General features: G+C 45.0%; 6 non-coding genes across 6 annotated transcripts; all 6 read right to left on the bottom strand.

The window, feature by feature from the left end:
* Positions 1–893: 893 nt before the first annotated feature.
* On the bottom strand, positions 894–966 carry trnak-uuu (transfer RNA lysine (anticodon UUU)). The gene has a single exon. It is a non-coding gene; the product is annotated as a tRNA-Lys (tRNA).
* A 1,520-nt stretch (positions 967–2,486) lies between these two features.
* Positions 2,487–2,559, bottom strand: trnak-uuu (transfer RNA lysine (anticodon UUU)). The gene has a single exon. It is a non-coding gene; the product is annotated as a tRNA-Lys (tRNA).
* Positions 2,560–4,090: 1,531 nt separating this feature from the next.
* On the bottom strand, positions 4,091–4,163 carry trnak-uuu (transfer RNA lysine (anticodon UUU)). Its single transcript has one exon. It is a non-coding gene; the product is annotated as a tRNA-Lys (tRNA).
* Positions 4,164–5,694: 1,531 nt separating this feature from the next.
* On the bottom strand, positions 5,695–5,767 carry trnak-uuu (transfer RNA lysine (anticodon UUU)). Its single transcript has one exon. It is a non-coding gene; the product is annotated as a tRNA-Lys (tRNA).
* A 1,531-nt stretch (positions 5,768–7,298) lies between these two features.
* On the bottom strand, positions 7,299–7,371 carry trnak-uuu (transfer RNA lysine (anticodon UUU)). The gene has a single exon. It is a non-coding gene; the product is annotated as a tRNA-Lys (tRNA).
* Positions 7,372–8,898: 1,527 nt separating this feature from the next.
* trnak-uuu (transfer RNA lysine (anticodon UUU)) lies at positions 8,899–8,971 on the bottom strand. The gene has a single exon. It is a non-coding gene; the product is annotated as a tRNA-Lys (tRNA).
* Between the last annotated feature and the right edge of the window lie 17,127 nt (positions 8,972–26,098).

Consider the following 26,098-nt stretch of genomic DNA (forward strand, 5'->3'; position numbering starts at 1 on the left):
CACTGATGCGCTCCTCAGTGAGCTTCCCAGGCTACGCTCTTAGGTTTCTTTAGCGGCCAAAGCGTGTCAGAACCTCGGACGCTCATTTTCGACAGCTCCCTCTGATTAAGCGAATCCCCTGCTCATGCCACCTGGTCGTTGTCGCGTTCAAAAACGTCGCTGTTCATTGAACATGTAAAAGTATGATGTGAGCCAAAACGAAGCTGACTCTCGGTCTTGTCACGTCGCGTGTCTCGCGCCTAAGTTGAGCATCACTTGTCCACACTTTGCACTCACACTCCGAGGTGAGAACTGCCATACCGTATGATCTTGGAAATATCGCTGACTATATTGGGAAGGGGAGTCCAGTCAGGCTGTGCTTTTGTATTGAGCTTGTGCTCGTCCTCTGGCAAAGCTTGAGTTCAGATTTCAGAGCGATGCCAACTCTGTGCCTTGGTGGTACGGTCTGCGCCAGCTCCGCTCAGACCTCGTGGCGCAAAGGTAGCGCGTCTGACTCCATATCAGAAGGCTGTTTCTTGAAATCACGTCGAGGTGACGCACCAACAGAATGTTGTTGGGCTTTTTGCACTGTCTAATGCAGAGACGTTCAGATGCACTCCAATCTCTACGATAACCATCCAGGATATTATTTTTTCAAGCTCATGCTAAAAGCCAAGATGGCTCCGCTAAGAGCTCTTTCACCAATTCGGCTGGCTGAAGAAAATGCCTCGAGGCGCCGCTTAGAGAACACGCGTATCAGGCAGCTGGTTGTGGAATGGTGTGCTAGCTTCAGAAGGATGGTACCGCATCGCAGTACGATTTAAAGTTGGATCACAGAAGGCTCCCGACCTCTGGTTGTTTTCAAATGCATTTTCAACCAGGTTTCTGCGAGAAGATGAACCTGTCGAAATAAGCACCCGAACAGGGACTTGAACCCTGGACCCTCAGATTAAAAGTCTGATGCTCTACCGACTGAGCTATTCAGGCTCCCGGGTCAGCCTTCGGGAAAGAATCGGTCGGGCCCGTGGGCGCACACGTCCAACTGTTTCCGCTGAGAAAATTTGTCCTCCGCACTGGATCAGAGACCTTCTTGCGCCCGTCATAAGCTTTTTCCTGTAACTGACTCATGAAATGAACAGCAGGGTGCTTGTCCCCTATTTTTCGTTCAACAGCACTATCCAACGACAACAAGGTGTCATCTTGTCTCTACTTCACTCAGTAAAAGCATCCCTCAGCAGCTTTTCCTCTTGATTGGCTGTCAGCTGGCACAAATAATGTCAAAAAAGTGCTTGTTTAACCTGTCAAACCGTACAGTTCACTCAAAGAACGCTGAACCTTGTACCTATCTACTGAGCAGTGCAGGCTCTAAGGTGAGCACGGGACATGTGTTTTCTTTTACAACCTGAAGGATCTTGACCAGCGGCTCACTTGCACAATGCTACCAGCACGACTCTTCTTCATAGAGGTCTTGCCTTGGTTCCAGGAATGCCTTTCTTCTCCTGGTATTGGACTGGTTTGACACGCATCACCTGCTTGTCTTTTTGGGACAAGGAGACCAAACGACTAAAAAACAAGCCTATTCCTCTGACAAGGAGTGAACTGGCCATTGGACCATAAGATTAAAACACTGATGCGCCCCTCAGTGAGCTTCCCAGGCTACGCTCTTAGGTTTCTTTAGTGGCCAAAGCGTGTCAGAACCTCGGACGCTCATTTTCGACAGCTCCCTCTGATTAAGCGAACCCCCTGCTCATGCCACCTGGTCTTTGTCGCGTTCAAAAACGTCGCTGTTCATTGAACATGTAAAAGTTTGATGTGAGCCAAAACAAAGCTGACTCTCGGTCTTGTCACGTCGCGTGTCTCGCGCCTAAGTTGAGCATCACTTGTCCACACTTTGCACTCACACTCCGAGGTGAGAACTGCCATACTGTATGATCTTGGAAATATCGCTGACTATATTGGGAAGGGGAGTCCAGTCAGGCTGTGCTTTTGTATTGAGCTTGTGCTCGTCCTCTGGCAAAGCTTGAGTTCAGATTTCAGAGCGATGCCAACTCTGTGCCTTGGTGGTACGGTCTGCGCCAGCTCCGCTCAGACCTCGTGGCGCAAAGGTAGCGCGTCTGACTCCATATCAGAAGGCTGTTTCTTGAAATCACGTCGAGGTGACGCACCAACAGAATGTTGTTGGGCTTTTTGCACTGTCTAATGCAGAGACGTTCAGATGCACTCCAATCTCTACGATAACCATCCAGGATATTATTTTTTCAAGCTCATGCTAAAAGCCAAGATGGCTCCGCTAAGAGCTCTTTCACCAATTCGGCTCGCTGAAGAAAATGCCTCGAGGCGCCGCTTAGAGAACACGCGTATCAGGCGAATGGTGTGCTAGCTTCAGAAGGATGGTACCGCATCGCAGTACGATTTAAAGTTGGATCACAGAAGGCTCCCGACCTCTGGTTGTTTTCAAATGCATTTTCAACCAGGTTTCTGCGAGAAGATGAACCTGTCGAAATAAGCGCCCGAACAGGGACTTGAACCCTGGACCCTCAGATTAAAAGTCTGATGCTCTACCGACTGAGCTATTCGGGCTCCCGGGTCAGCCTTCGGGAAAGAATCGGTCGGGCCCGTGGGCGCACACGTCCAACTGTTTCCGCTGATTTAATTTGTCCTCCGCACTGGATCAGAGACCTTCTTGCGCCCGTCATAAGCTTTTTCCTGTAACTGACTCATGAAATGAACAGCAGGGTGCTTGTCCCCTATTTTTCGTTCAACAGCACTATCCAACGACAACAAGGTGTCATCTTGTCTCTACTTCACTCAGTAAAAGCATCCCTCAGCAGCTTTTCCTCTTGATTGGCTGTCGGCTGGCACAAATAATGTCAAAAAAGTGCTTGTTTAACCTGTCAAACCGTACAGTTCACTCAAAGAACGCTGAACCTTGTACCTATCTACTGAGCAGTGCAGGCTCTAAGGTGAGCACGGGACATGTGTTTTCTTTTACAACCTGAAGGATCTTGACCAGCGGCTCACTTGCACAATGCTACCAGCACGACTCTTCTTCATAGAGGTCTTGCCTTGGTTCCAGGAATGCCTTTCTTCTCCTGGTATTGGACTGGTTTGACACGCATCACCTGCTTGTCTTTTTGGGACAAGGAGACCAAACGACTAAAAAACAAGCCTATTCCTCTGACAAGGAGTGAACTGGCCATTGGACCATCAGATTAAAACACTGATGCGCTCCTCAGTGAGCTTCCCAGGCTACGCTCTTAGGTTTCTTTAGCGGCCAAAGCGTGTCAGAACCTCGGACGCTCATTTTCGACAGCTCCCTCTGATTAAGCGAATCCCCTGCTCATGCCACCTGGTCTTTGTCGCGTTCAAAAACGTCGCTGTTCATTGAACATGTAAAAGTATGATGTGAGCCAAAACAAAGCTGACTCTCGGTCTTGTCACGTCGCGTGTCTCGCGCCTAAGTTGAGCATCACTTGTCCACACTTTGCACTCACACTCCGAGGTGAGAACTGCCATACCGTATGATCTTGGAAATATCGCTGACTATATTGGGAAGGGGAGTCCAGTCAGGCTGTGCTTTTGTATTGAGCTTGTGCTCGTCCTCTGGCAAAGCTTGAGTTCAGATTTCAGAGCGATGCCAACTCTGTGCCTTGGTGGTACGGTCTGCGCCAGCTCCGCTCAGACCTCGTGGCGCAAAGGTAGCGCGTCTGACTCCATATCAGAAGGCTGTTTCTTGAAATCACGTCGAGGTGACGCACCAACAGAATGTTGTTGGGCTTTTTGCACTGTCTAATGCAGAGACGTTCAGATGCACTCCAATCTCTACGATAACCATCCAGGATATTATTTTTTCAAGCTCATGCTAAAAGCCAAGATGGCTCCGCTAAGAGCTCTTTCACCAATTCGGCTGGCTGAAGAAAATGCCTCGAGGCGCCGCTTAGAGAACACGCGTATCAGGCGGCTGGTTGTGGAATGGTGTGCTAGCTTCAGAAGGATGGTACCGCATCGCAGTACGATTTAAAGTTGGATCACAGAAGGCTCCCGACCTCTGGTTGTTTTCAAATGCATTTTCAACCAGGTTTCTGCGAGAAGATGAACCTGTCGAAATAAGCACCCGAACAGGGACTTGAACCCTGGACCCTCAGATTAAAAGTCTGATGCTCTACCGACTGAGCTATTCAGGCTCCCAGGTCAGCCTTCGGGAAAGAATCGGTCGGGCCCGTGGGCGCACACGTCCAACTGTTTCCGCTGAGAAAATTTGTCCTCCGCACTGGATCAGAGACCTTCTTGCGCCCGTCATAAGCTTTTTCCTGTAACTGACTCATGAAATGAACAGCAGGGTGCTTGTCCCCTATTTTTCGTTCAACAGCACTATCCAACGACAACAAGGTGTCATCTTGTCTCTACTTCACTCAGTAAAAGCATCCCTCAGCAGCTTTTCCTCTTGATTGGCTGTCAGCTGGCACAAATAATGTCAAAAAAGTGCTTGTTTAACCTGTCAAACCGTACAGTTCACTCAAAGAACGCTGAACCTTGTACCTATCTACTGAGCAGTGCAGGCTCTAAGGTGAGCACGGGACATGTGTTTTCTTTTACAACCTGAAGGATCTTGACCAGCGGCTCACTTGCACAATGCTACCAGCACGACTCTTCTTCATAGAGGTCTTGCCTTGGTTCCAGGAATGCCTTTCTTCTCCTGGTATTGGACTGGTTTGACACGCATCACCTGCTTGTCTTTTTGGGACAAGGAGACCAAACGACTAAAAAACAAGCCTATTCCTCTGACAAGGAGTGAACTGGCCATTGGACCATAAGATTAAAACACTGATGCGCCCCTCAGTGAGCTTCCCAGGCTACGCTCTTAGGTTTCTTTAGCGGCCAAAGCGTGTCAGAACCTCGGACGCTCATTTTCGACAGCTCCCTCTGATTAAGCGAACCCCCTGCTCATGCCACCTGGTCTTTGTCGCGTTCAAAAACGTCGCTGTTCATTGAACATGTAAAAGTTTGATGTGAGCCAAAACAAAGCTGACTCTCGGTCTTGTCACGTCACGTGTCTCGCGCCTAAGTTGAGCATCACTTGTCCACACTTTGCACTCACACTCCGAGGTGAGAACTGCCATACCGTATGATCTTGGAAATATCGCTGACTATATTGGGAAGGGGAGTCCAGTCAGGCTGTGCTTTTGTATTGAGCTTGTGCTCGTCCTCTGGCAAAGCTTGAGTTCAGATTTCAGAGCGATGCCAACTCTGTGCCTTGGTGGTACGGTCTGCGCCAGCTCCGCTCAGACCTCGTGGCGCAAAGGTAGCGCGTCTGACTCCATATCAGAAGGCTGTTTCTTGAAATCACGTCGAGGTGACGCACCAACAGAATGTTGTTGGGCTTTTTGCACTGTCTAATGCAGAGACGTTCAGATGCACTCCAATCTCTACGATAACCATCCAGGATATTATTTTTTCAAGCTCATGCTAAAAGCCAAGATGGCTCCGCTAAGAGCTCTTTCACCAATTCGGCTCGCTGAAGAAAATGCCTCGAGGCGCCGCTTAGAGAACACGCGTATCAGGCGGCTGGTTGTGGAATGGTGTGCTAGCTTCAGAAGGATGGTACCGCATCGCAGTACGATTTAAAGTTGGATCACAGAAGGCTCCCGACCTCTGGTTGTTTTCAAATGCATTTTCAACCAGGTTTCTGCGAGAAGATGAACCTGTCGAAATAAGCACCCGAACAGGGACTTGAACCCTGGACCCTCAGATTAAAAGTCTGATGCTCTACCGACTGAGCTATTCGGGCTCCCGGGTCAACCTTCGGGAAAGAATCGGTCGGGCCCGTGGGCGCACACGTCCAACTGTTTCCGCTGAGAAAATTTGTCCTCCGCACTGGATCAGAGACCTTCTTGCGCCCGTCATAAGCTTTTTCCTGTAACTGACTCATGAAATGAACAGCAGGGTGCTTGTCCCCTATTTTTCGTTCAACAGCACTATCCAACGACAACAAGGTGTCATCTTTTCTCTACTTCACTCAGTAAAAGCATCCCTCAGCAGCTTTTCCTCTTGATTGGCTGTCGGCTGGCACAAATAATGTCAAAAAAGTGCTTGTTTAACCTGTCAAACCGTACAGTTCACTCAAAGAACGCTGAACCTTGTACCTATCTACTGAGCAGTGCAGGCTCTAAGGTGAGCACGGGACATGTGTTTTCTTTTACAACCTGAAGGATCTTGACCAGCGGCTCACTTGCACAATGCTACCAGCACGACTCTTCTTCATAGAGGTCTTGCCTTGGTTCCAGGAATGCCTTTCTTCTCCTGGTATTGGACTGGTTTGACACGCATCACCTGCTTCTCTTTTTGGGACAAGGAGACCAAACGACTAAAAAACAAGCCTATTCCTCTGACAAGGAGTGAACTGGCCATTGGACCATAAGATTAAAACACTGATGCGCCCCTCAGTGAGCTTCCCAGGCTACGCTCTTAGGTTTCTTTAGCGGCCAAAGCGTGTCAGAACCTCGGACGCTCATTTTCGACAGCTCCCTCTGATTAAGCGAACCCCCTGCTCATGCCACCTGGTCTTTGTCGCGTTCAAAAACGTCGCTGTTCATTGAACATGTAAAAGTTTGATGTGAGCCAAAACAAAGCTGACTCTCGGTCTTGTCACGTCGCGTGTCTCGCGCCTAAGTTGAGCATCACTTGTCCACACTTTGCACTCACACTCCGAGGTGAGAACTGCCATACCGTATGATCTTGGAAATATCGCTGACTATATTGGGAAGGGGAGTCCAGTCAGGCTGTGCTTTTGTATTGAGCTTGTGCTCGTCCTCTGGCAAAGCTTGAGTTCAGATTTCAGAGCGATGCCAACTCTGTGCCTTGGTGGTACGGTCTGCGCCAGCTCCGCTCAGACCTCGTGGCGCAAAGGTAGCGCGTCTGACTCCATATCAGAAGGCTGTTTCTTGAAATCACGTCGAGGTGACGCACCAACAGAATGTTGTTGGGCTTTTTGCACTGTCTAATGCAGAGACGTTCAGATGCACTCCAATCTCTACGATAACCATCCAGGATATTATTTTTTCAAGCTCATGCTAAAAGCCAAGATGGCTCCGCTAAGAGCTCTTTCACCAATTCGGCTGGCTGAAGAAAATGCCTCGAGGCGCTGCTTAGAGAACACGCGTATCAGGCGGCTGGTTGTGGAATTGTGTGCTAGCTTCAGAAGGATGGTACCGCATCGCAGTACGATTTAAAGTTGGATCACAGAAGGCTCCCGACCTCTGGTTGTTTTCAAATGCATTTTCAACCAGGTTTCTGCGAGAAGATGAACCTGTCGAAATAAGCGCCCGAACAGGGACTTGAACCCTGGACCCTCAGATTAAAAGTCTGATGCTCTACCGACTGAGCTATTCAGGGTCCCAGGTCAACGAGAAAGAATCGGTCGGGCCCGTGGGCGCACACGTCCAACTGTTTCCGCTGAGAAAATTTGTCCTCCGCACTGGATCAGAGACCTTCTTGCGCCCGTCATAAGCTTTTTCCTGTAACTGACTCATGAAATGAACAGCAGGGTGCTTGTCCCCTATTTTTCGTTCAACAGCACTATCCAACGACAACAAGGTGTCATCTTTTCTCTACTTCACTCAGTAAAAGCATCCCTCAGCAGCTTTTCCTCTTGATTGGCTGTCGGCTGGCACAAATAATGTCAAAAAAGTGCTTGTTTAACCTGTCAAACCGTACAGTTCACTCAAAGAAAGCTGAACCTTGTACCTATCTACTGAGCAGTGCAGGCTCTAAGGTGAGCACGGGACATGTGTTTTCTTTTACAACCTGAAGGATCTTGACCAGCGGCTCACTTGCACAATGCTACCAGCACGACTCTTCTTCATAGAGGTCTTGCCTTGGTTCCAGGAATGCCTTTCTTCTCCTGGTATTGGACTGGTTTGACACGCATCACCTGCTTGTCTTTTCGGGACAAGGAGACCAAACGACTAAAAAACAAGCCTATTCCTCTGACAAGGAGTGAACTGGCCATTGGACCATCAGATTAAAACACTGATGCGCTCCTCAGTGAGCTTCCCAGGCTACGCTCTTAGGTTTCTTTAGCGGCCAAAGCGTGTCAGAACCTCGGACGCTCATTTTCGACAGCTCCCTCTGATTAAGCGAATCCCCTGCTCATGCCACCTGGTCTTTGTCGCGTTCAAAAACGTCGCTGTTCATTGAACATGTAAAAGTTTGATGTGAGCCAAAACAAAGCTGACTCTCGGTCTTGTCACGTCGCGTGTCTCGCGCCTAAGTTGAGCATCACTTGTCCACACTTTGCACTCACACTCCGAGGTGAGAACTGCCATACCGTATGATCTTGGAAATATCGCTGACTATATTGGGAAGGGGAGTCCAGTCAGGCTGTGCTTTTGTATTGAGCTTGTGCTCGTCCTCTGGCAAAGCTTGAGTTCAGATTTCAGAGCGATGCCAACTCTGTGCCTTGGTGGTACGGTCTGCGCCAGCTCCGCTCAGACCTCGTGGCGCAAAGGTAGTGCGTCTGACTCCATATCAGAAGGCTGTTTCTTGAAATCACGTCGAGGTGACGCACCAACAGAATGTTGTTGGGCTTTTTGCACTGTCTAATGCAGAGACGTTCAGATGCACTCCAATCTCTACGATAACCATCCAGGATATTATTTTTTCAAGCTCATGCTAAAAGCCAAGATGGCTCCGCTAAGAGCTCTTTCACCAATTCGGCTCGCTGAAGAAAATGCCTCGAGGCGCCGCTTAGAGAACACGCGTATCAGGCGGCTGGTTGTGGAATGGTGTGCTAGCTTCAGAAGGATGGTACCGCATCGCAGTACGATTTAAAGTTGGATCACAGAAGGCTCCCGACCTCTGGTTGTTTTCAAATGCATTTTCAACCAGGTTTCTGCTAGAAGATGAACCTGTCGAAATAAGCGCCCAAACAGGGACTTGAACCCTGGACCCTCAGATTAAAAGTCTGATGCTCTACCGACTGAGCTATTCAGGGTCCCAGGTCAACGAGAAAGAATCGGTCGGGCCCGTGGGCGCACACGTCCAACTGTTTCCGCTGAGAAAATTTGTCCTCCGCACTGGATCAGAGACCTTCTTGCGCCCGTCATAAGCTTTTTCCTGTAACTGACTCATGAAATGAACAGCAGGGTGCTTGTCCCCTATTTTTCGTTCAACAGCACTATCCAACGACAACAAGGTGTCATCTTGTCTCTCCTTCACTCAGTAAAAGCAGCTTTTCCTCTTGATTGGCCGTCGGCTGGCACAAATAATGTCAAAAAAGTGCTTGTTTAACCTGTCAAACCGTACAGTTCACTCAAAGAATGCTGAACCTTGTACCTATCTACTGAGCAGTGCAGGCTCTAAGGTGAGCACGGGACATGTGTTTTCTTTTACAACCTGAAGGATCTTGACCAGCGGCTCACTTGGACAATGCTACCACACGACTCTTCTTCATAGAGGTCTTGCCTTGGTTCCAGGCATGCCTTTCTTCTCCTGGTATTGGACTGGTTTGACACGCATCACCCGCTTGTCTTTTTGGGACAATGAGACCAAACGACTAAAAAACAAGCCTATTCCTCTGACAAGGAGTGAACTGGTCATTGGACCATCAGATTAAAACACTGATGCGCTCCTCAGTGAGCTTCCCAGGCTACGCTCTTAGGTTTCTTTAGCGGCCAAAGCGTGTCAGAACCTCGGACGCTCATTTTCGACAGCTCCCTCTGATTAAGCGAATCCCCTGCTCATGCCACCTGGTCTTTGTCGCGTTCAAAAACGTCGCTGTTCATTGAACATGTAAAAGTTTGATGTGAGCCAAAACAAAGCTGACTCTCGGTCTTGTCACGTCGCGTGTCTCGTGCCTAAGTTGAGCATCACTTGTCCACACTTTGCACTCACACTCCGAGGTGAGAACTGCCATACCGTATGATCTTGGAAATATCGCTGACTATATTGGGAAGGGGAGTCCAGTCAGGCTATGCTTTTGTATTGAGCTTGTGCTCGTCCTCTGGCAAAGCTTGAGTTCAGATTTCAGAGCGATGCCAACTCTGTGCCTTGGTGGTACGGTCTGCGCCAGCAAAAAAGTGCTTGTTTAACCTGTCAAACCGTACAGTTCACTCAAAGAAAGCTGAACCTTGAACCTATCTACTGAGCAGTGCAGGCTCTAAGGTGAGCACGGGACATGCGTTTTCTTTTACAACCTGAAGGATCTTGACCAGCGGCTCACTTAGACAATGCTACCACACGACTCTTCTTCATAGAGGTCTTGCCTTGGTTCCAGGCATGCCTTTCTTCTCATGGTATTGGACTGGTTTGACACGCATCACCCGCTTGTCTTTTCGGGACAAGGAGACCAAACGACTAAAAAACAAGCCTATTCCTCTGACAAGGAGTGAACTGGCCATTGGACCATCAGATTAAAACACTGATGCGCTCCTCAGTGAGCTTCCCAGGCTACGCTCTTAGGTTTCTTTAGCGGCCAAAGCGTGTCAGAACCTCGGACGCTCATTTTCGACAGCTTCCTCTGATTAAGCGAATCCCCTGCTCATGCCACCTGGTCTTTGTCGCGTTCAAAAACGTCGCTATTCATTGAACATGTAAAAGTTTGATGTGAGCCAAAACAAAGCTGACTCTCGGTCTTGTCACGTCGCGTGTCTCACGCCTAAGTTGAGCATTACTTGTCCACACTTTGCACTCACACTCCGAGGTGAGAACTGCCATACCGTATGATCTTGGAAATATCGCTGACTATATTGGAAAGGGGAGTCCTGTCAGGCTATGCTTTTGTATTGAGCTTGTGCTCGTCCTCTTGCAATGCTTGAGTTCAGATTTCAGAGCAATGCCAACTCTGTGCCTTGGTGGTACGGTCTGCGCCAGCTCCGCTCAGACCTCGTGGCGCAAAGGTAGCGCGTCTGACTCCATATCAGAAGGCTGTTTCTTGAAATCACGTCGCGGTGACGCACCCACCAACAGAATGTTGTTGGGCTTTTTGCACTGTCTAATGCAGAGACGTTCAGATGCACTCCAATCTCTACGATGACCATCCAGGATATTTTTTTTTTAAGCTCATGCTAAAAGCCAAGATCGCTCCGCTAAGAGCTCTTTCACCAATTCGGTTCGCTGAAGAAAATGCCTCGAGGCGCCCCTTAGAGAACACACGTATCAGGGGGCTGGTTGTGGAATGGTGTGCTAGCTTCAGAACGATAGTACCGCATCGCAGTGAAAGTACGAATTAAAGTTGGATCACAGAAGGCTCCCCACCTCTGGTTGTTTTCAAACGCATTTTCAAACGACTAAAAAACAAGCCTATTCCTCTGACAAGGAGTGAACTGGCCATTGGACCATCAGATTAAAAAACTGATGCGCTCCTCAGTGAGCTTCCCAGGCTACGCTCTTAGGTGTCTTTAGTGGCCAAAGCGTGTCAGGACCTCGGACACTCATTTCCGACAGCTTCGTCTGAGAAGTCCCAGACAGGGGCCATTTGGCCTTTTTACCTAGAAAACCCACAAGAGGGCCAATTGGCCCCAAGTCCTCCCTGTAGACATTCATTTTGTTATGGAAATGTGGCTGTTAGTTACCTTACAGCTTAGAAATGAAATCTTACAATGCCTGTTGAATGTTGAATCTCTGCATCTTCGTTCCTTGGAGAGGAGCTTCTTTCACCACAAAATTCTTGAGTGAACTGAAGCGATAGTCCATGTGCACTGAGGTATTTATCCATCAAACAATTGTCTGGTTGCAGTCACATGAGTCGTTATGGTCACATGGGACATTCACATGTTCACATTTTAGAATAGAATGTGTTTTTATTCCTCATTCTCACATTCACACAGAAGCTGTTGAATGTTGAATCTCTGCATCTTTGTTCCTCGGAGAGGAGCTTCTTTCACCACAAAATTCTTGAGGGAACTGAAGCGATAGTCCATGTGCACTGAGGTATTTATCCATCAAACAATTGTCTGGTTGCAGTCACATGAGTCGTTATGGTCACATGGGACATTCACATGTTCACATTTTAGAATAGAATGTGTTTTTATTCCTCATTCTCACATTCACACAGAAGTAGCCAACATGACTTCACCACTGAAGTGTGAAGTGTGTGAAATGTGACCTCCTCACCCCACAAACTGCCACTAACAGCCTCATTACCATAACAAAATGAGTGATTAGTGTATTGGGGAAAAGCGGTCGGGCCAAATGGCCCCTATGTGGGTCTTCTAGGTAGACAGAAAAATGCTGGGACTTCTGGTGTTAAGCGAATCCCCTGCTCATGCCACCTGGTCTTTGTCGTGTTCAAAAACGTCGATATTCATAGAAAATGTAAAAGTTTGATGTGAGCCTAAACAAAGCTGACTCTCGGTCTTGTCACATTCCATGTCTCGCGCCTAATTTGAGCATCACTTTTCCACACTGGACACCGTCCACTGTCAAAAGCTTATTCGCGTAACTGACTCATGAAATGAACAGCAGGGTGCCTGTCCCCTACTTTTTTGTTCAACAGCACTATCCAACGACAACAAGGTGTCATCTTGTCTCTGCTTCACTCATAAAAAGCAGCCCTCACCACCTTTGGGTGCATATGTCCAACTGTCCAACTGAAAATTTGTTCTCCGCACTGGATCAGAGACCTTATTTATACTTGCACAAACCTGCATGGATTCCTACCTTTTCCCCATATACTTGTGGAGTATCGGCTTTATTTGGGCTATCTAGGCAATTTTTTTTGGAATTGCTGGATAGCTCAGTCGTTAGAGCAGCTGTCTATTGCTTGCTAGGCAAGGGAGGTGTTAGTTTAAATTCCACCAGGAGCAAGGTTTTTTTCAAGTGTAAAATTGTTAATTATTTCTATTTTCCTTTAATTGCTCATTTGTCCTTCAATTATTTCTATTTATTTATTTATTTTTCTCATTTATTGTTCATAGCTTTGGGTGTGGTTCTGTTGGTTGACAAAGTCTAAGTCCTCGACAGGAACTTGACAGAAGACAGACTAATTGACAAAGTCCCACCGCTCAGTTTTACCATGGGCATCAGGCTGAAAAATGACAAAGTTCCCCTGCTCAGCTTTACCATGGGTCCGAGGATGTACCTTTTTTTAGACAGGGCAGACAGACCAGGGCATTCGTCCGCCTGGCCGTGACTGATGAGGAGCACTCTCGGCCGGCTTGGGAGGCCTATGGCAGCCCCTCCTGGAAGTGCGGTTCAGAAAAAAATGGCAAAGTCCCACCGCTCAGTTTTACCATGGGCATTAGGTGGAAAAATGGCAAAGTCCCACTTCTCAGTTTTACCATGGCCATCAGGCTGGAAAATGACAGTCCCCTTGCTCAGTTTTACCATGGGCGCGAGGTTGCATCTTTTTTCTAGACAGGGCAAATGGACCAGGGCATTCATCTGCCTGGCCGTGCCCGACAGGGAGTGCTCTCGGCCGGGCTTGGGAGGCTGATGGCAGCCCCTCCTGGAAGTGCGGTTCAGAAAAAAATGGCAAAGTCCCACCGCTCAGTTTTGACTTAGTGCCAAATCTTGTGACTTTTTGAACGAATCATAGCTACTTTCGGGAGACGATATCTTTGTCTCCAGAGGATTAAAAGGTTTATTCACTGCAGGGCAGATGAGGTCTAATCATCCCTGACTGAAAACGAAACATCCTTCTTGTGGTTGGTTTCCCAGGCAGACAGAGGCTGTGCACTGTGTGAGAGAAAAAATAAGGAAAACACCTTGTCTCTTCAAACTTTCTCTCTGAGTAATAATTTTATATGTAAATATAGTAATTCTCACTGCACAGTTTTTTTTTTTAATTATGTGCATGCTGATTTTGTTAGATGACACTGAGGTTATGAAATAGGAATTTTCTCAGTGCAGAGCAGCAGCATGAAAATGGCTTGGATGTGACTGCTGGTGAACATGTTGTTTTAATGGGCCACACTTAAGTCACTATTTCATACTCGCTCCATTGCCTGATAACAGAAAAAAAATGTAAATGAGAATAGCTTTATTGGGAATTAGGCTGTATTAAAATCATGTCCATTGCCAGCTATGAGGTCACTGAGGTCTGGACCTCAGTATTTTTTTTTTAGAACTAAAAAAAAAAGTTTAAACCTAAGTACAAATGGATAAAAAAAAAACCACCTAGAACTGCAAGGTCTCCGGTGCCTGTCGTGGCGGCAATCCCCAAACCTGGTGGTGGACACCAGAAGTAAGGGATGCCGTCAAGCTGAAGAAGGAGTCCTATCAGGTCATGTTGACCTCCGGGACTCCTGAGGCAGCTGACGGGTATCGGCAGGCCAGGCGTGCTGCAGCTCGGGCAGTTGCGGAGGCAAAAACTCGGAACTGGGAGGAGTTCGGGGAGGCCATGGAGAAGGACTATCGGTTGGCCTCGAAGAAATTCTGGCAAACCGTCCGGCGCCTCAGGAGGGGGAAGCAGTACTCTGCCAACACTGTTTACAGTGCGGGTGGGGAGCTGTTGACCTCGACTGGGGACATTGTCAGGTGGTGGAAGGAATACTTTGAGGATCTCCTCAATCCCACTGTCATGTCTTCCATTGAGGAGACTGAGGCTGATGACTCAGAGGTGGACTCGTCCATTACCCCAAGCCGAAGTCACTGAGGTGGTTTGCAAGCTCCTCGGTGGCAAGGCACTGGGGGTGGATGAGATCCGCCCTGAGTATCTCAAGTCTCTGGATGTTGTGGGGCTGTCTTGGTTGACACACCTCTGCAACATCGCGTGGCGGTCGGGGACAGTGCCTCTGGAGTGGCAGACTGGGGTGGTGGTCCCTCTTTTTAAGAAAGGGGACTGGAGAGTGTGTGCTCCAATTATAAGGGAATCACACTTCTCAGCCTCCCAGGGAAGGTTTATTCCAGGGTACTGGAGAGGAGAATTCAACCAATAGTCGAACCTAGGATCCAGGAGGAACAATGCAGTTTTCGTCCTGGTCGCGGAACACTGGACCAGCTCTATACCCTTCATAGGGTGCTCGAGGGTTCGTGGGAGTTTGCCCAACCAGTCCATATGTGCTTTGTGGATCTGGAGAAGGCATTCGACTGTGTCCCCCATGGTATTCTGTGGGGGGTGCTTCGGGAGTATGGGGTTCGGGGCTCTTTGCTAAGGGCTGTCCAGTCCCTGTATGAAAGGAGCAAGAGTCTGGTTCGCATTGCCGGCAGTAAGTCAGACCTGTTCCCAGTGCATGTTGGATTCTGGCAGGGCTGCCCTTTGTCACCGGTTCTGTTCATAATTTTTATGGACAGAATTTCTAGGCGCAGCCAGGGGCCGGAAGGAATCCTGTTTGGGAACCACAGGATTTCATCTCTGCTTTTTGAGGATGATGTTGTCCTGTTGGCTTCTTCAAACCAGGACCTTCAGCATGCACTGGGGCAGTTTGCAGTCAAGTGTGAAGCGGCTGGGATGAGAATCAGCACCTCCAAGTCCGAGGCCATGGTTCTTGACCGGAAAAGGGTGGCTTGCCCTCTCCAGGTTGGTGGAGAAGTCCTGCCTCAAGTGGAGGAGTTTAAGTATCTTGGGATCTTGTTCACGAGTGAGGGAAGGAGTTTCCTTTGCAGGGTGGCTGGGTGCTCCCTTAGAGATAGGGTGAGAAGCACAGTCACTTGGGAGGGGCTCGGAGTAGAGCCGCTGCTCCTCCACATCGAGAGGAATCAGCTGAGGTGGCTCGGGCATCTTTTTCAGATGCCTCCTGGACGCCTCCCTGTGGAGGTGTTCCAGGCATGTCCCCCCGGGAGGAGGCCCCGGGGAAGACCCAGGACACGCTGGAGGGACTATGTCTCTCGGCTGGCCTGGGAACACCTCGGTGTTCTTCCCGAGGAGCTGGCTGAGGTGTCTGGGGAAAGGGAAGTTTGGACTTCCATGCTTAGACTGCTGCCTCCGCGACCCGGGCCCGGATAAAGCGGATGAAGATGAGACAAGACGAGACAAATGGATAAAAAGCAAACTTCTCTGATAAGATGACTGCATGCTGTCCAAACATGTCTTCTCACCAGCCATCATCATGTGGTCCCTCTTGAAGTCATTTTTTGTTGATGTTATCAACTGTGCATTGATGGAGACTTGAGTGCAACATGTTTTGCAGAAATTGCACACCAAAGACACCTTCAGGTTCTTTGTCTCATACACAGTAATCTCACTGATCTTCAAATTGTCCATCTGGGGCCATTCTCACCAGCAGAAAGTGGACTTCAGGTGATGAAAAATCATGAGCAGCACTTGCTCACCTTCTGGTGTCAGTGTTCTCAATATCCCTTCTTTTGTCTGGATCACCTTTCTACATTCAAAAATGTCCCTTACAGGCCCCAGTAAGGGTTGAACTCACAACCTCTGGTTTACAAGGCCAGCAGTCTTACCACTGAGCCCCAACTCATTCACACTTGCTGAAGATTGTGGCCACAACAGAACCTTGAAGCCCCTGTGCCAATCCTCAAAACAGCCCACAGAAACTGCTGTAATGTCACTCACAACTTTAGTTCCTAGCTGCAGTTAGCTTCTGTTTACTATTTGCCTTGCAAAAAATGGCTACACATTTTAAATAATGCAGTGTGTCAATCATAGAGTGGGCTGTACATTCTGGCTACTTTCTCATCTGAGCTAACAAAAACACTGGACAGGCCAAGCCCTCAAGAGACAAACCATAAACACCATGAGTGACCTCACTGATCTTCAGGCTCTTCATGTGGGGCCATCCTCAAGTCAAGTCAAGTTTATTTGTATAGCACTTTTAACAATAAACATTGTTGCAAAGCAGCTTTACAGAATTTGAACAACTTAAAATATAAACTAATTTTATCCTTAATCTATCCCCAATGAGCAAGCCTGTGGCAACGGTGGCAAGGAAAAACTCCCTCAGAAAACATGAGGAAGAAACCTCGAGAGGAACCAGACTCAAAAGGGAACCCATCCTCATTTGGGCAACAACAGACAACATGACTATTACATTAACAATCCTAACATAAAGTCAGCTTCGTTGATGCTATAAATTTCCCACCGACGGAAACCTGAGCAGAAAACCGTTCACGAAAACTGCAGTCCCAAAGTCAGCAAGTCAACTGCAGTCCCCAAGTCAGCAAGTCAACTGCAGTCCCCAGCCACAAAAGCACTACTGCAAGTGTCCAGAGCTTCCTCCAGGTGCGACCCCCAATTGTCCACATGGGGCCGCCCTCCACAGGAGTGATGCGATGAGACCATGGTTAGTAGGGGTAGCACGGTGATGTAGTGGTTAGCGCTGTTGCCTCACAGCAAGAAGGTCTGGGTTTGAGCCCCATGGCTGGCGAGGGCCTTTCTGTGTGGAGTTTGCATGTTGTCTGTGTGGGTCTCCTCTGGGTGCTCCAGTTTTCTCCACAGTCCAAAGACATGCAGGTTAATTTAACTGGTGACTCTAAATTGATGGTTGTCTATGTGTCAGTCAGGGCAGGAATTTCATGAGGGCCATGGCCCTTGTGTTCTCTCAATTTGGCCTTGTGCCCGTGGAAAAAAATATTTGCCATAAGGCCACAGTGGCCTTGATGCCCTGCGGTTTTGTAGTCTGCCTCGTGACTGCCAATAGGCCTTATCATCACCTGCGTCTATTGAGAAAAAAATACGTCTTTTGATGACATTCTGGATTCTTATTGGGCAACTCATCAGTGGTGGATTGGACTCAAGCCTGGTATGAACCGCTCCGACGTGCTATAATGACAGCAATCTATCACCAGCCAACCAGGAGACTTAATCAAACGCATCCCCTTCTCACTTGTGTCTGCGTCTGAGAAGTTGAATTTTCACAGACGGAGGGAAGAAGTTGACTGAGGTAAGACTGTGTGATAAATTAACGAACAAATAAGATAGGAATTTCAACATACTGTATAGGGCTTAAGTTTGTTACCGTTAAATAAGCATTGCTTATACAGTAACGTTATGTCATTACAACGTTGACCCACTTTTAATGTGCCCAGTACCGACTTTAGTCGGTAACAAATGCTAATTACAGTAGCTTGCTGTCAAGTTTTTCCTTTGTCGAGCTTTAAGCGTAAGGTCATGGATGTTACTACTGCTTATTCCTGCTGTAATATGATACGTGATATGTGCTGTTGTCTGTTCATAGCCACTTTTTTAATCTATGCAGTCAGCATTGTTTTGTTACTAGTATTGTATGTTTCTTTTTGCTGTTTAACCGAAGTGTAACTGCTGCCATCTTGACGAGATCACCATCGCAAGAGATTTTATCTCATTGTTAGAAAAATGCAGGCAGATTGTCCAAGGAGCATGCAAAGTGCAAAGACCTTAAATTGCTCTGTGTAAATTAGAAAATGGTGCAACTTCCTCTGTAGCCATCATCGGACAAGCACAGACTTGTCTTGAGTTTTGAGCCAATCACAACAGGGCAGCACTGTGGCCTGGGGTAAAACATGATAGTTTAAGTTTGTTTAAATTACAAAAATGAGTACACCCAATGACTGTCTCATATACTCTTCATATACTCATACTGTTTAAGTAATGCAATAAAACTAATCTTTAAAAGTGGTATTTCCTCAAACTGTTTGCATATAATGAACTTTCGGGTTAACAGTGTAATAGTGTTGCACTGTTCTGCAAATTTGCAATTTAATATTTCAAATCTTGAGACATGAAAGTGCTATTTAAAAAAATAAAAGGTCAGAAATGTTTTCTTGGTCGTCTATTTAGTTCATTTTATTTCCTCAATAATTTTCCTTGATTGAGAAATCGGTCTGGGCTCTCATGGGTTAATCCAGGGGTGGGCAATTATTTTTTCCATGGGGCCACATGAGAAACAGAAAATCTTGTGGAGGGCCGGACCAAAAGGCTGAACTAAATTCTGCATAATATTAATTGTATTTCTTTATATAAAGCAGTAAATAACATTGTTTTTACAAGCTGCTAAGACTGGTAAGAGTATGGAAAAAACAAGGTTGCCTTATGAAAAACGTCATTTATTCAATCAAATTTCCCAAAACAATGGTTAACAAAATGTGAACGTTTGTACCTTCCCCCCCAAGTCACATTCACCCCAAAACACAATAAAGACATCACAATATTGTCTTTCTACTCCACATATCAAGCAAGATACGTCATATTATAATAATGATGCTGTGTCGATTCGGTGTAGGTATCAGATCTACAGATTAGCTCGGGCTTCGGCGCCTGCTGGTGATGTCACACGATGTGATTGGCTGGACCGTTTGAAGGATGACATACAAGTTTGTGGTTGGTCTGGACAAATTACAGAAGTAGTTATTGCGGGATTAGGTTTTGTGGGATTTCATGTCATGTTCATGTCGCGCACATTGCGTTTTTGTTGAACACAACTTCAAAATAAAAGCAATGCACATTCAGTCCATGCATGAGGTAAAATTAGAAAATGCGTTTATTTTGTAATTTCTAATTAACCTTACGTGGGCCGGTCAGAATGAACCAAAGGGCCGGATGAGGCCCGCGGGCCGTAAAATGCCCAGGTCTGGGTTAATCAGTAGCCTGCATGCTAGTATACGTTCCATTTACAGTCAAACATTTTGATGTACTCCAGGCTCAATTTTGATTAATCAAAAATCTGTGTAGTAGTACAGTATGAAGATGCTCTTGCACATTTGGTGTCAATTGAACAAAAATTATGGGAGGATATAGGTTTAATAAGTTTTACAGTTTTTGAAGTGAGTGATGGATTGATAAGTTTAGATGTGTTCAATATTTTCTTATCTTCAGACATAATAGTGTAGGAGATGTTTCTTTACCTGCTTGATAGTTTCGACTGAGACTCCAATCTTCCTCAGAAGAGTCATTAGTCCTTAAATTAAATTCATTATAGACGTGAACTTAAAATCATTGTTTTATTTTATGGCCTTGGTGTGCCCTGGCTTTTGGCCTTCGTGCCCTCAAAAAATTGACAGCACAAAAGGCCAAGTGGCCTTGCCCCTAAAATGACGAAATTCCAGGCCTGGTGTCAGCCCTGTGATGACCTGGCGACTTGTCCAGGGTGTACCCCACCTTTTGCCTGTAGTCAGCTGGGATAGGCTACAGCTTGCCTGCGACCCTGTAGAACAGGATAAAGTGGCTAGAAATAATGAGATAAGATAATTATACTATATGAATTTCCTGAATAAAATCAAAGGAAATTCATATTTATTTGAGGAAAATCATTTAAATAACTTGGCACAATGTGGGTGGTAGAAAAAGGGCAACTGGACTTGCTTGAAGATTCTTGAAAACGTTTCACCTCTCGTCCAAAAGGCTTCCTCAGTTCTGTCTGACTAATAGGGAGTATCAGATATTTATCCTCTCCTGGCTCAGAATCAGAATCAGAATTCTGATGACCAGCTCATCTAAGGTGTCACTGAGGCATCATGTTGGTGTGGGTCGCTGGAGGCTGGGTGTGAATGGCGAGTCATTAGGGTGATCAAAGGATTGCCCGCTAGGTAGCGGGCAATCCTTTGATCACCCTAATGACTCGCCATTCACACCCAGCCTCCAGCGACCCACACCAACATGATGCCTCAGTGACACCTTAGATGAGCTGGTCATCAGAATTCTGATTCTGATTCTGAGCCAGGAGAGGATAAATATCTGATACTCCCTATTAGTCAGACAGAACTGAGGAAGCCTTTTGGACGAGAGGTGAAACGTTTTCAAGAATCTTCAAGCAAGTCCAGTTGCCCTTTTTCTACCACCCACAGTTTACTATGACCTGGATGATTGAGAATCTGCACAGACAACTTGGCACAATGCATAAATACTCATTCATACATGTGGTGATTTGTATCAATGCAGCAAACAAATTTGTTTTTTCTTCCACTAGTTTGCTTTTTGTGTTGTTGATATAATTGTGTTTATTTAATATTTTCTGTAATAATAATAATAATCATCATCATCATCATCGATATGTGAAGTGATGTTGGTGACTCTACACCATGTAAGAGTGAAATTGTTGAATATCTTTGTCATAAATCTTTTCGGTGTTGCACTTTGTACAAAGTCCCTGAGCACTCATCTCACAGCCAGCAAATTTGCTGCAAACAGTAAACATTCTAGCAAACCTGTGGCAAAAAATTAAAATTAGGAATCAATTGTTTGCTGTAAGTTTTCCACAAAGTTAGCCACAAGTGCACCAGAGGTTTGCCATAAAATTAATTTGCATGTCAAAATATGACCTTGCCACAAATTTGCGGCAACATTGCCAAAGGTTAACCACAACTGTCTTCCAGAAACCTGATTTTTAAAAAAATCCTGATGTAATTATTGAATAATAATTGGTTTTAAAATTAAATTATTTGCACTGCATAGTTTTGACTATTACAGTAGCTATTCCTGATTCCAGTTTGTATTTACTTACAATGTGCTTAAATCAGGTTCCATATATGAGGCTGAATGTAAAGCCAGGATTATTCAGTAAGAATCATCAATCAGTCAATAACATTGGTGACACTGTCATGTGATGCTGTGGGTTGGAGCTTCAGGAACCTTTATGATCTTAATATATCAGAGCACAGAAATTCTCATTCAGCTGAGACCATTCGTCATGTTCACTGTTATATTCATGTGTCTGTGGTTCTCACTCGGTGAGTTAACGTTTTTCTGTGACTTTAGAAATATTAAGTGTTAAATTAGTGATTAATTAGTCTGTGTGGTGTTAAAAACAGCAGAATGGGGGTCTGACTTATGTAGTTCTGGCTTGATTATGTAAAGGTTAAAAACATTATATTCTCCTTTCTATGACAAGTGACTCCATGGCAGATTCAATAGAGTCACTTTTCACCCATGAAGTTGTTCATGAAGGTGGTGATGTTACTCTGTCCTACAAATACGATACAAGTTTTACACAAAACACCCTGCAATGGTACAGATAATATCCAAAATCTAAACCCGAGTTCCTTCTTTATGTTCTTCAAAGTGGAGGTCTACCGGTAAGTCCCAATATTCCCCCAAGAATGTCTGCTAAAGTTGAAGGAAATAAACAAGTGGATCTGCTCATCTCCTCTGCTGCTGTATCAGACTCTGCACTATACTACTGTGCTCTGCGGCCCACAGTGACAGGAAATCCAACTGCACTGTACAAAAATTTCACACAGTTTTGTTTATATTGTCGGCAGTTCTGCTGATGATTTTGAGACATTTTTGGTGGGAATCTCTCTTTCTCTCTGAAGATTTATAAAGGGATTATATTGTTGCCACATGTTACATTATTAAGAGACAGAATTCATTCTTTGGTAACCATTATACGCTGGTCAGGGTCGTGGTGATTATAGAGCCTGTACTGGAATCCCTTGGGTGTGAAGTGGGAATAAATCCTGAATGGGATGTGAGTCCTTCACAGAATGGGATGTGAGTCCTTATTCACACCTAGGGGCATTTTATCCCAGTAAATTTCCTACAGTCTTGTTTTTTTGGAGGTGGGAAGAAACTGAAGGACCCATGTGGGGTGAACATGTAAAACTGCATGTGTCATAGTGCTGCCAGTAAAACAAATAATCATCAAATTATCACATTTTTACAAATTGTCTGCTTAAAATGTGTGGTGGTGTGCTGTTATGTCATTTTTTTATAATAAAGAAATCTTTGTACCCTCATGGTACAATTCCATATTCCTCAATAGCCAGTGCACTAAAGACAAGGCTTGGCCCAATCCTCATAGCAGAATTCCACAATGCCTGTGGACCCATGAGTCTCTCTGTTCTGACTGGAGTAATTACACTGTTGGATTGTCCTGAGGAAGGGCATGTCATTATCTGAGTGTATTAAACCCACATATATAATACTGAAACTGTATATTGTGGGAATCAGAATATTTTGACTCTTTTCTACATTGTAGAACAATACTGAAGACATCAAAACTATGAAATAACACATGGCACATGATGATGCTTTGCACACTATTGGTATTATCTTAACCAGCTTCATGAGGTAATCAGTTAACAGGTGTTCCCTTGTCAAAAGTTAATTAGTGGAATTCCTTGCTTTCTTAATGTGTTTGATATCAAACAGTAAATAGTAAATAATAAAAATACAGTAAGTAGCTCTATTTGACACTGGTAGTAATCCATATTATGTCAGGAACTGCTCACCTAAGTAAAGAGAAACGACAGTCCATCATGACTTTATGACATGAAGTGTCTTTTCATGAAAAAAATGAACCCTTTGAATTAGGTGTGTCCAAAAATTTGACTTGTACTGTATTTTTGTGCAAATATATTAATTTTCAAAATTAAAATAATCTTTTTGACAGCCCATAACTATTTTGTCTTTCTGTAATGTATGCACTGTATGTGTAGTAAACATTTACTGTATGAATGTATACAGTAAAGGTTTTTCTCCTTGGTAAACACTAGATGGAGAAGTCAGTTATCTTATTGTGGGCAAAGTACTGAGAACCACACAACCCTGCTCACATCCTCCAGAGATGTTCAGTTCTTTGATGAAGAACATGACTTTTCACAATAAAACCTCTGTGACAGAGTATATCTGGTCTTCTATCATACATACTGCATATACCGGTATATTATCCAAACCCCTGCTCTGGTTACTCTTAGAAGCTCAGTTAAGTTCAGAGACACCATTTTGATAAAACAACATAACTGTCCACGGATGACTAAACTTTCATGAGAATAAATCCTCATCTAATTCCATTTCTTTGATAAAGCACCTGCTGTGTCAGAAACAGTGAACTTGTCTGTAACTCTTTTTTTACTGTTCTTTCTCTTCTTCTAATGATACCTTGAGTAGAGAAAAGTTTAATTTTTCATATTTAAAGGTCCCCTTGCATCGTTTTTTCATTAATTGTGCGGTGGTCTCTAGTATGAATGAATGCCCTGTGAGCCGGTTTTGGTGAAAAAAATGCTGTGGTTCTCCTGTTTCAGGCTGTTCTAGTTTGGTGGAGGAGTGGGTGGCGGAAGAATGACAGGATTTCAGCTCTTACTCATTAATATTCATGACATGTAAACATGTTACCTCTGATTGGCTAACAGCAATCAGTAAACATGTTACCTCTGATCGGCTAACAGCACTGTGACGCTACCTCCAGTGGGTCACAACAAGTGGATGTGGGTGTCTTTGTAAAAACTGTTTCGATTGGCTATTATGGTCTCGACATCAATGTATTGACCAATAACAATGTCAGGGTGTCTACAGGTTTGTCCAAGTTAAATTTAAGACTTTTTAAGACCATGTTCCAAAAAAAATTAAGACCAAATCTAAAGTCACACAAAAACGTACTCTTTTGGAAAAAAAAAACCTATATAATTTAATGTAACTTATTGTTCTTGTAAACATTCATCAGAAAACACTATTCTAGTAGAAGTACTTCATTTCTTTTCCTTGACAGGCATTCACACTCAGAACACAATATAAGGATAGGATAAACTTGTAACTATGTGACAATCAGAATGCAGTCACAATGTTTGAATCCAAGGCCATCCTTAAAAAAAAAATCCGTTTCCTGTCCACCGGGTGAGCAAAAAAATTTTCGGGAGGGAGGGATTTTTTTTTTAATGGATGGATAAGAAAATCGCAATGCTGTGTTTGCTTTTTCTTTCAGTACTTTTTTATTACAAAAGCAGACACATTTAATAAAATGACAGTTTAATCAACTGAAACTTGTACAAAAACTTTGTTAGCATTTTAAATGCTGACTGCAACATTTGCAAAACTTTTACAAAGGTACTTAAAATGTCCGACACACGGACTTTTTGTAGTTCTAAATCGACCGTTAGGCCTAGTTCGGATGAAATTACACTATTAAAATGATCACTGAATGATTTGTTTTTCTGAATCTTTACTATTTTGTTGTTCGCTAGAATACCATTTTGCGATTTCACACTTAAGCAAAGGTTTGAAAACTCCGGATCTCCTTCCTTCATGGTGGCTGCCATTTTTTTGTGCTGCACGGCGCATGCGCAGAGCTGATTCGATTCTATATTCTGCGCGGAACGCAGGGCTTTCCACAAGCGCCGGCTGCCGGCCATACAGCCGACTACACAATTAAGTCCAGCCGGCTACTTTAATGACTATTATTTTTGTAGCCCACAGGCTCTAAATATTAATTTTCGATTTTAATAAAATTAAATGTTTATCTAACGGACTGACAATAATGTCAAACTGAACCGCACTCATTTAAGTTGTGATTCGCGCTGTTTGTACCGATAATAACCACAAATTCCCCGCTGACTTCGTTGATCAAGGGAAAGTAACTCATCCGCGGCCCCGACATGCGGTGTGTGTGTGCGCGCACTCGGCGGAGGCAGTAGTGTGTCGGGGCCGTCGGAGGGAACAGAAGCAGAGATAACGCTTATTTTGTCTCCGGTAAACCAATCTTCTCTCGTTCAATTACGTGCTGGCATCAAAAGACACTGTTGGTTGTAAATGAAACCAAACTGAGTCGTTGGAGTGTATTTGAATACACAAATGGAGAAATGTTTGCTGAGTGTTTAATTGTGTAGCCCCACTGCAGACCGTTGTCGTTGTTAATTCATAGCATGCTCAGCTGCATGAATGTGTCATGCACCGAAAATAAGAGATTTACAAGCCAGGAACGCCTCATGATGCAATACGCAAGAAAAGAAAGATGATTTACTGCCATTTTACTTTGTATTTGAGTAAAATGAATAAATAAATGGTCTGTGGAAAATACATTTAATCCTGGGAACTGCGTGCACAGGAGTTTATTATTAGTGATGCAGTGCTATGCATTGCAAACTATTGACTCCCATATAGGGAGCAAAGCACAGCAAACTCTTGTTCTTCCGTTTTTCATCTTCTGTACAAATTTTGATTTCGAATAACCCAATAACCGTACATCGCACACAGACAAACAATACATCAAAACGTGTGGCTCATTCGAACTCGCTATGCTATTACTTTGTTCAGCATTCTCCGATTTTTTTCGCGACATAGTCGCGAAAAAAAATCACACAAAATTTCCCATTCATTTTCTATGGAATTAATTGAAAAAATCGCACATTTTCAATGTTTTTCAAACATCTGCTGCTCTGGCATGCTTTCACCTAGAGACATGATTCAAACTTTAAAACGGAGACAAAATTCTCCTGTGTGGATCTGGCATTCAACTTTTTTGCTAGGTTCTATACTTTTTGATCAGTCACAGATCAAACACCATGATCAAATCTGGAGAAATTCAGACTTTATAAT

This window comes from Neoarius graeffei, chromosome 3 (genome assembly GCF_027579695.1).
Source record: "Neoarius graeffei isolate fNeoGra1 chromosome 3, fNeoGra1.pri, whole genome shotgun sequence".
NCBI lineage: Eukaryota > Metazoa > Chordata > Actinopteri > Siluriformes > Ariidae > Neoarius > Neoarius graeffei.